The sequence below is a fragment of the Hylobates moloch genome, unplaced genomic scaffold (genome assembly GCF_009828535.3).
Source record: "Hylobates moloch isolate HMO894 unplaced genomic scaffold, HMol_V3 SCAFFOLD_41, whole genome shotgun sequence".
Classification (NCBI taxonomy): domain Eukaryota; kingdom Metazoa; phylum Chordata; class Mammalia; order Primates; family Hylobatidae; genus Hylobates; species Hylobates moloch.
The window spans coordinates 784,161-793,586 of NW_026652316.1; the positions used below are offsets into that span (position 1 = coordinate 784,161).

Here is a 9,426-nt window from a genome sequence, read left to right on the forward strand (position 1 = left end):
TGAGTGAGAACATGCAGTGTTTGGTTTTCTGTCATTGGAACTATAATCTTGTAACAGGTTCTGAAGCTATAGCAGTGATTCTGAAGCAATAGGCACCAAAAAGACTATGAGAAAGCAGATCAAAGAGCAAGTTGACCTAATGATTAATGCCGAATGTGCTGCAAGCCTGGTTTATTTTAGTGTCTCTTCCCACCCTTCCCTGATGAATTTTATAAAGTTTATAGGGATAATTTCTTATGTACCTGCCAGACAATGTTAAAATCATTTAATGTTTTAACCTTTCTTAGAGGCTAACTTCTCCTAGAGCCTTTCTTCCCTTGCTTCAGTCACAAAGAGTTGTTCAGTGAATAGCTTCTCTGATGTCATCCTGGGTATTCCTTCTGCCTTTCTCCTATCTTGAATCTCCTATTTCCTAGATGTGATGTACTCTTTTTTTTTCTTGTTTAACTCCATCATTTTTGTGGAGCCCATTTCCTGTAGTTTTCTGAGAAATGGAAGTATGACAGATACATTTTATAAGATTCTATCCTTTTTCTACTTTAAAAATTGATTGATAGTTTAAATGGGTATAGAATTTTATGTTGGAAACTATTTTTCTCAGAGTGTGTAAGGTGTTACTCTACCTTCTTCTAGCTTCCAATATTGCTTCTTAAAAATCTGATGCTATTCTCGTTCTTCATTTTTTTGTGACTTGTATTTTTTCTGGAAACTTTTAAGATCTTTTGAAATCTTCTTTTTATCCATAATGTTCTGAAATTTCACAAATGATGTGCTTTTATTCATTCAGTATGTTACATACTTCGTGTGCTCTTTCAATTTGAATAGTTGTTCAAATGGAAAATTTTCTTGTGGTATTTCTTTGATAATTTCTTTTCTTTTCTTCTTTTAAGAGACAAGATCTCACTCGGTTGCCCAGGCTGGAGTGCGGTGGTGCAATTATAGCTCACTGTAACCTTACACTCTTGGGCTCAAACAAGCCTCCTGCCTCAGCTTCCTAAATAGCTAAGACTACAGGCATGTGCTACCACATGCAGCTAATTTAATTATTTTTTTTTGTAGAATGGGATCTTACTATGTTGTCCAAGCTGGTCTCAAACTTTTGGGTTCCAGTTATCCTCCCACATGACCCTCCCAAAGTGCTGGGATTGCAGCCATGTGCCACCCACTCTGCTGAGCCCCATTTTTTTTCTCTGTTTTTGGAATTCCTATAAGGCAGATATTGTCCACTTGGATTGATCCTCCGTTTCCCTCAGTTTTCCTCTCCTAATGTCCACCTCTATCTTTTTCTTCAATAATTTAAAAAATGTGGATATAATTTAAATTTCTAAGAGCTTATTCATATTCTCTGACTGTTTTCTTTAGGAAGATAGTAGTAGCCTATCTTTCTTCATCCTCTAAAGTCATTGGTTATCATTAATTATAATTTTCTTAACATTTTCTCTTGCTTCTTATCTTGTCTCCGTTTTTCCCCCGTTCTTTTTATCCTGTTTGTTTTAGCCTCTGTCTTTCAAGTTGAGAGCTGCCCCCAAAGCCTGATGCCCATTCATATTTAAGAATGAGGCACTGAAAAACTGATTAGACTTGGGCTGGTCTTGTTTACTTACAGAGTTTCAAGTAGGAAAATTTGTTGGCCAGCCAGATTGCCTCAAATGTCATTATTTATAGGTTTTCCCCCTCCACCCTCAGGGTGTTTTATTTTTTAAAATCTTCTTGGAGAATGGAAGGCTAAATGATAATGTTCTGAAGCTGGAACTGGGAAAATAACTGGAGTCTCACATTTCAGGATACAGTATTCAGTTAATTCTCCCTGGTTTGAGTTTGATTCGCATGCCCTCCTCTGGGCCTGCTGTCCCTGAGATGAGGCAAGTCTGGTTCAACTCATGTAGAGAACCTGTATCACATCTCCTGATGGGATGTTGAGGGGATAATTTCTTTATAGCTTACAGTGATGGTTCTACTCTTGCCTTCTAGGTACCTGGTGACTCCAGTTCCTTAGTTTTTCTTGGATTCTTCAGGGTACGTTAGCCCTCTTCTCTCTGTTAAGTCCCTCTAAAGACACTTCAGTGTTAGTTCAGTCTGCCCTGCTGAGCCATTTACTATTCCTCTATTTGCTTTCTGGATTCATCTCATGTGCTTCTGGGTTACAGATGTCATCTAGTCTCATACGAAAATGGAATTTGTGTTCCTTTTTCTTGTTCTCTTTGTTTTGTAGTAGGAGGCTTCTTTTATGAACACAAAGACATTATATGTTAGAAAAAGAGCATGTGACTTACCTAGATTTATCCCCAAAATGCCCCTTAGAACCAAGTTGACCATACAACTTCTAGAACACTTCAGAAGTAAGCTGGAAGAGGGAACAGGGTTACTTGCTGAGACAACAGGTGCAAACTGGGAGTGTCCTGGGAGAACTGGGACATATGATCACTCTGCATAGATCTCAAACTTTCTTTCAATTTCTATAGTACCAACTGAATAATAAAAAGTTTTTTTTCAAAAGAATAAAGCTCTGTCTTTTAAAAATTATTTTTAATGCATTGTCCTTTATCTTGGATTCTGGCACACATCCACAGGGACTAGACTAGACAATGAGCTGAAAGATGGACATTATGCTGTACTCAAAGTTGCCCCTCCCTTCCTGGCCCTCTATTCTGTTTGGTTCAAACTTTCCCCTTCAACTCTTTCTTCCCCTGGGATGGATTATTTTCCAGGGGTCTCCTTAGTGCCTCATGCAAACTGATCCTTGGAAGGCCTGCCCCACCAGCCTTCCACTCATGCCCAGATATGTTTGAATTACAATGAATACAGCTTAGGTTTTAAGTCCGGACCTCTGTGAGTGAATGCAGTCATGCCTGTACTCCTTCCTTGGGGTCTGCAGGAAAACAGGGATTGCAACAAGTTGAATTCAGAAGTCCTCTTGGGAAGTTTATACCAGGCAAGAGATACAAGCTGCAACTCCTCTACCATTCCCACTGCTCCCTGCCCTCTGCCTCCCCAGGTCTTCATCTTGAGAACCTGGAGCTTCTCTTCCACTTTTTGCTTGCAAGCCCTTTTCTCTGTCCCTTCATTTACTACCGTTCAATTTATTTCGCCAAAGATACACTGGTGCCTACTGCATGTCAGACACTGGATGAGTCCTGAAGGCAGGGCATCCTTGCTATTAAGGATCTTATAGCCTAGGTGTGCCTAGGCATAAGAGGGTCAATATTTTTGAAAGATCTTCCTTAGAGGTGATTTTCTTTCATATAGGAATAGGAGGAAGGAATCCCTTCTGGTATGGGGAGAAACAACTGGGAGTAGAGAGGAGAGTCAAGGGGTGGTAGAGGGACCCAGGGAGGTTGGTAGGGGAAAACCCAGTGGCAGGGAACTTCATATTTCTTAAGCCATAGACTAAGAAAATTGCAAGTCCTTTGGAGATGCTCCAGTTTCACTATGGCGTCTGATATTACAGTGGTTGAGGCCGGATGTAGATTAGACATGGCTGAGGGAAGTTTCCATGAAGCTGGGCCCAAGAGAGTTCTCCAGTTCCTCAGGGTCCATGAACAATGTCCAGGGAGTGAGAGGCTCCCTAGAGCCTCAGTGAGGGCTGTGCACATGCTAGAGAGGCAAGGAGCTGAGGAGGCCTCATGTCGGAACAGAAAGGCCATAGAGGGTAGGGAATCATAATGAGAGGTCTTGGCTGGGAATACACTCTTATCTGGGAGTCCTTTTTCTTTAATGCTTCCTTCAGTCTAATCTATTACTGTTTGCAGCCTTAAAATAGTAGGATTTTACAACCCTTAGAGACCCCCGACTCAATCTCTGTTTCTCTCTCTCCCTCTCTCTTCCTTCTTATTAAGAGCAGAAAAGAAATTTGAGCTTTTCTTCAACTTCTTTTCTAGAGCTACAGGCTCAGTTGGCACATGCTCTGGCTTCCAAGTTATGCCAGGTGACAAGTGTAATGTTTTGCCATGAAATATCGTAGGTCTCCGTCTTTCCACTCTGAGAACAGTTTCCTCTCTGCCTGCCATCTGAGTGCTAAGCCAATACTGTGTTTAGTTTTTATTATGTCCGTATTCCTCTTCAAGTTACAAACTTCTGTATTAAATAGAATGCCAGCTGTTATAACAATAATCCCCCAAGTCGTAGTGGCTTCTCACAGTAGGAATTGTTTTCCCATGTGAAGTGCAAATGTGTTTTCCTGATCATCAGGCAGTTTTCCCACAGGCAAAGATTCAGGGACCCAGAGAGTCACTCCACTCAGATCCCCCTGCATTTAGCCAGAAAATGAAGAAAGACTATGGGTGGTCATGCCTAGGAGGTGTCTATGGGCCAGCCCTGAAAGTGGCACTAATATTTCTGTTCAAATGTTATTGGCTGGAAGAGAAAATGGGTTTGATGAAGAGTGAGCCAGTCTTTGCCAAGCATCTTTATTTAACTGCCATGTGCATGTGCTTTAATAGTGTGACATACCCTAGATCCTTTTGGAAATAGGCATGTACAAAATTAATTTTAAAAGACACATAATTTGCCTGTCTTCTTCCAGAATTTTTTTTCTATAAAACGTAAGGCAGGGAATAATTATTTAACGGTCTGCTCTCAGTTTGAGAAGCCCAGGAATATGGAAGGACACTTGTGGTCCTTTCCTGCCTGTGAGTTGGGTCCCTGCCATTGGTAATGGTCAGACCACAAGGAGCCTCCTGAGTACCTAATTCCAGTTTAGAGATTTTCTGCAGCATAAACTTTCTTCTTCGTTTTTAAATGGCCTCATTCTTCTGAGTCTCCCTCGTCACTGACCAACCTTTCGTCTAGCTTGGTTTGGATTCATGGGTGAGGCTTTGGTTTGTGTACTTTTATGATTCAGCACTGGTTTTAAATCTTGTTTTTTTTTTTTTTTTTGTAATTGTGATTTATTTTTCGACACACACGTCATACCTGGTTAGCACTGTTCCTCTGCCCCAACTGGTCCAGGGTAGGAGATTTTAAAGGCCCTGGAGCTCCAAGATGGTCTCTCTGGGGCATTGCCCTTGGCAGGTTGAGGACTCTGGGAGGATTTTGGACGGTGAGATCTTTGTTCTTGGCTTGTGTTCTCATTCCACCCCACACCCTGGGCCCCTCCTGGCCTGTCCTCTCCCTTAGCCTGGCTGCCCTTGCAGCAAGCGGGGAGTACCCAACTGCCTCCTGATAGGCCATCTGTAGGCACATTTGCTTTCTGGCAAATTTCTTTGCCTAAGCAGCTTTTAAGTGTGATTTGTGTGACCCATCCAGGTTTCTGATTTTCAAATCCCATCCTGAATATTTACTGTACCTCTTTGGTTCACTATTCTCTGCAAAATTGGAACCCTTTGCTTCTCTGCCAATATACTCTTTTGAGCCTTTTACATAATAAAAGGCTTGAGTTTCAGCATTAATCATTGTGATTAATGTGATTCCACTAATAATCTTTTTCTACTTGGGAAGGCTCCAATTATGGCTATATTTTGTGTCTGGCCTTGGGCCAGCTTCTAATCCAATGATCCAGGTTTTTATCGGCTTCATGATTCCTCAGCATGGACATTAACCTCTCCTGTATCCACTTTCTCCTACAGATATCAGACAGAGCCAATCCTCCAAACCTTCTGCTGACCCACCCTTGAATAAAATGAGGCTGGCTGCCTGGGGAGGGAAGGTCTGCCTCTCTCTCTCTGTATGCTCAGACACGAGCCTATTCAGGGATTCTTGATGGTTTCCCCAAAGGTGATGTCAAGCCACATCCAGGCTTCATAAATTCTTTGGCTTACCACTCACGCTTATAATTAATAATGGAAACTTGCCAGGAACTTTTTTTCTTAAGATTGTTTTTCAAGGAGAACATTCAAACGACTCTTTGGCTTAAACTGTTCACAAGCTCTGGACTCCCTTCTTTCAGACACAGTAGAGGAAATAGGCTGGCTTTCCAAAGAGGTAATAGGAGATAAGGAGAATTATGTGGTCTTTGAGATCAGACAGCATTAGCTGTGTGACCTTGATAAAATTATGTAACTTCTATGAGTCTCGATTTCCTCATTTGTGAAATGGGAGTATGATTATGTATCTTGCATGGTTGGGATGAAGATTAAATGGAGTAATGCATCTAATGTAACTGCTGGTTCCATTTCCAGTAAGATAGGAGTCTAAGCAGTCTGAAAACCTTCCTGCTAGAAAATACCTAGAAATGTTCAATAGAATGTAATGAACTTCCTTTTATTTTTTCACCAATAGATTTTATTCTTGATTTGTACATCTATTCTCATTCATATTGATATGGAAAAAAGACTGTTCAATAGTCACACATTATAGGTAAATTCAAATGTACATTATAAGACATTGAGCAACTATGACATAAGATGTTTAGTTGTTTTATACCAACAGAGGCTCACTAGTAGTTTTCAGAAAGAATTATTTTCCCAACGTTTATTCATAAACGTTAGAAATTGTTATAAGTGATAACAAAATTTAACCTGAACAAACATCTTTTCAAATGCCTAGAACCAGAGGGAGCTGAAGACTAGGGCTGATAGTCATACAGTCTCAGAGGGGCCAGAGTTTATTGTTGCTGGTAAATAATGGGCTTGGATTTTTTTTTTTTTTGGCTGGGTATTGTTTTATTTTATTTTAAAAATAGTTTTAGATTCAAGGGGTATATGCGCAGGTTTGTTACATGGATATTTTGCATAATTGTGAGGTTTGGGCTCTAGTGTACCCATTACCCAAATAGTGAACATTGTACCCAATAGGCCATTTTAAAATTTTTTTCTGTATTTTTATGAGACAGGGTCTCACTCTGTTGCCCAGGCTGGAGTGCAGTGGCATGATCATGGCTGACTGCAGCCTTGACCTCCTGTGCTCAAGTGATCCTCCTACCTCAGCCTCCTGTGTAGCTGGGACTATGGGCATGCACCACCATGCCCAGCTAATTTTTGTATTTTTTGTAGAGATGTGGTTTCACCATGTTTCCCAGGCTGTTCTCAAACTCTTGGGCTCAAGCAGGAGTTGAGCTCAAGAAGGCTCAATCTTCCTGCCTTGGCCTCCCAAAGTGCTAGGATTACAGATGTGAGCCTCAGTGCCCAGCCCAATAGGTAATTTTTAAAACCCTTACCCTCCTCCCATCCCTCCCCCTTTTGGAGTCCTCAGTGTCTATTATTTCTGTCTTTATGTCTGTGAGTTTATCTCTTACTTATAAGTCAAAACATGCAGTATTTGATTTTCTGTTTCTGAGTTATTTCATTTAGGATAATGGCCTCCAACTCTATCTATGATGCTGCAAAGAACATTATTTCATTCTTTTTTATGGCTGCATACTATTCCATGGTGTGTATATCCCATATTTTCTTTATCTGATCATCTGCTGATGGACACTTAGGTTGATTCCATGACATTGCTATTGTGAATAGTGCTGTGATAAACATGAGTGCAGGTATCTTTTTAATTTTTTTTCCATTTGAGAGCAGGTACTGTTTATTAACCAACCAGCTTAGAAAAATAATCATGATAGACATCTTAGTTCAGTCTTCTAGTAAGCCTGTTGATCTGGTCCTCCTTGTTGCCAGCATCTCCACTTCTACAAAATGGGTGGTTTTTTCTTCATGCTGCCTCGTGGAGAAGATAATTTGAAGGGCCGCAGGAAGTTATTTGCTTCTTTGAAGCATTTTCCAACAGTATAGAGCTCATGAATAAGATCCTCCATGCAGATGATGCTATATTTACCAAGAGATCGAGCAATCAAAGTGTTATCTGTCGAAGCAACTTGCTTCTTATTGATTTTGCCATAACCACGCTTGTAAATTAGTTCATTTACTGACTTCAGATTTGGGCACCCCCATGCAATGTATGGCTCTACAATCCTCAGCATGTTAATTGAAGCCTTGTTGAGCTTCATAAAGCTTCCATTGAAGATTTGATGGAGGTGAAGAAGCTGCAACACCTTTCGGACCTTTGGGCTCACATAATTGACACCTCTGATCCTGAAGACAAATGCCAATTTGGGTTCTGCAGGTACATAGAAGTTGCCAGCTTTTCTTGCCATCGTTGGCATTTGAATTTCAGTTCTGTACAACTGCCTATATTCCTTGTGATAGTGCTTTGCTTTTTCATAGATAAGCTTCCTTCTTGCCCTTTGACATCTTTTGGGCAAACTTCTTTCTCAGGTGCTTGACCTTCAGCTCTGCGAAATTCCTTCTCTTTTTCTTAAGGGTTTCTGGCACAGCAGGAACCTTCTTCTTCTTCTCTTCTACACCTTACATGGTTCTAGCCTGAAAAAGAGTGGTATCTTTTTAATATAACAATTTCTTTTCCTTTGGGTAGATGCCCAGTATTGAGATTGCTGGGTCAAATGGTGATTCTATTTTTAGTTCTTCAAGAAATCTCCATACAGTTTTTCACAGAGGTTGTACTAATTTACTTTCCCACCAACAATGTATAAGGCTTCTGGATTTTAAAGCTCAAATGGATATGGGAGATGAGGTCTTGAGCCCTTGAGTGGCAGGAAATTGGAATGCAGATCACTGAAAAAATCTGGGGCATTGAAAATCTACACCTTTGGAGAAATGGATAGATAGAAAAAAGCCCACTCACTGGCAGATATACTATAGTGAGATTTATCTGTCTTCTCTTGAGTTCCGAGTGGGGAATAAATTTCCCCTTGAGAATGCATAACAATATTCATTCACAACACACTTTTTTGCACAAGTTTGAGATTCTAATTTATTCTACTTGCATGATCTTGGGAGCCATTGAGCTGAAAAATGAATATGGCACTGGTTCTAGGCAAATAATATCCTTGGAATGGCCACAGAAGCAAATACAAAACTACCCTGGAGAGCTGGATAGACCCTTAACTCAGGCTGCTTGGTATTTGCACAGATAGAGCTCTACTAGAATTGAACTCAAAAACCAAAATTACAAAACACACAAGGAAACCATCTGCCATATCTAAGAGCCACTAGGCAAAAGAGACAGCAGGATTGGTGCCCCAAGAGCTTCCAGTAACAGAGCTATTAGTGGAGACCATGAAATGAGTATACTAAGAAAATCATCAAGGTTATCATAGAAGAAAGTGATAATATCGGGAAAAAATGAAGCAGGAGAGCCAAAGGGACCTTGAAATGAAAAACGCTTCGTTGAAATTAAAGCTCAGTGGGCAGAGTAAAGAGTGAATTGGCCACAGTGGTGAGAACAGGACTGGACAGAAATGCTTGCAATCAGTAGATGCTCCTAAATTTCTAGCAATCTCTCTTTGGGAAACATTGAGGTGTTAGTTTCTTGGGAGGTGAAGAGGGTTTAGAAGCATCTATGTTCATTTTTAGGTCAGCAAATACATTTTTAAAAAATTAATAGACTTTATTTTTTAGAGCAGTTTTGAGTTCACAGGAAAATTGAGGGAAATATACAGAGAGTTCCCATATCCCTCCATCCCTACACATGCACAACCTC

The 9,426-nt window shown here is 40.5% G+C and overlaps 1 pseudogene; it reads right to left on the reverse strand.

The window, feature by feature from the left end:
- Positions 1-7,494: 7,494 nt before the first annotated feature.
- LOC116463558 (large ribosomal subunit protein uL30-like) lies at positions 7,495-8,237 on the reverse strand (annotated as a pseudogene).
- Between the last annotated feature and the right edge of the window lie 1,189 nt (positions 8,238-9,426).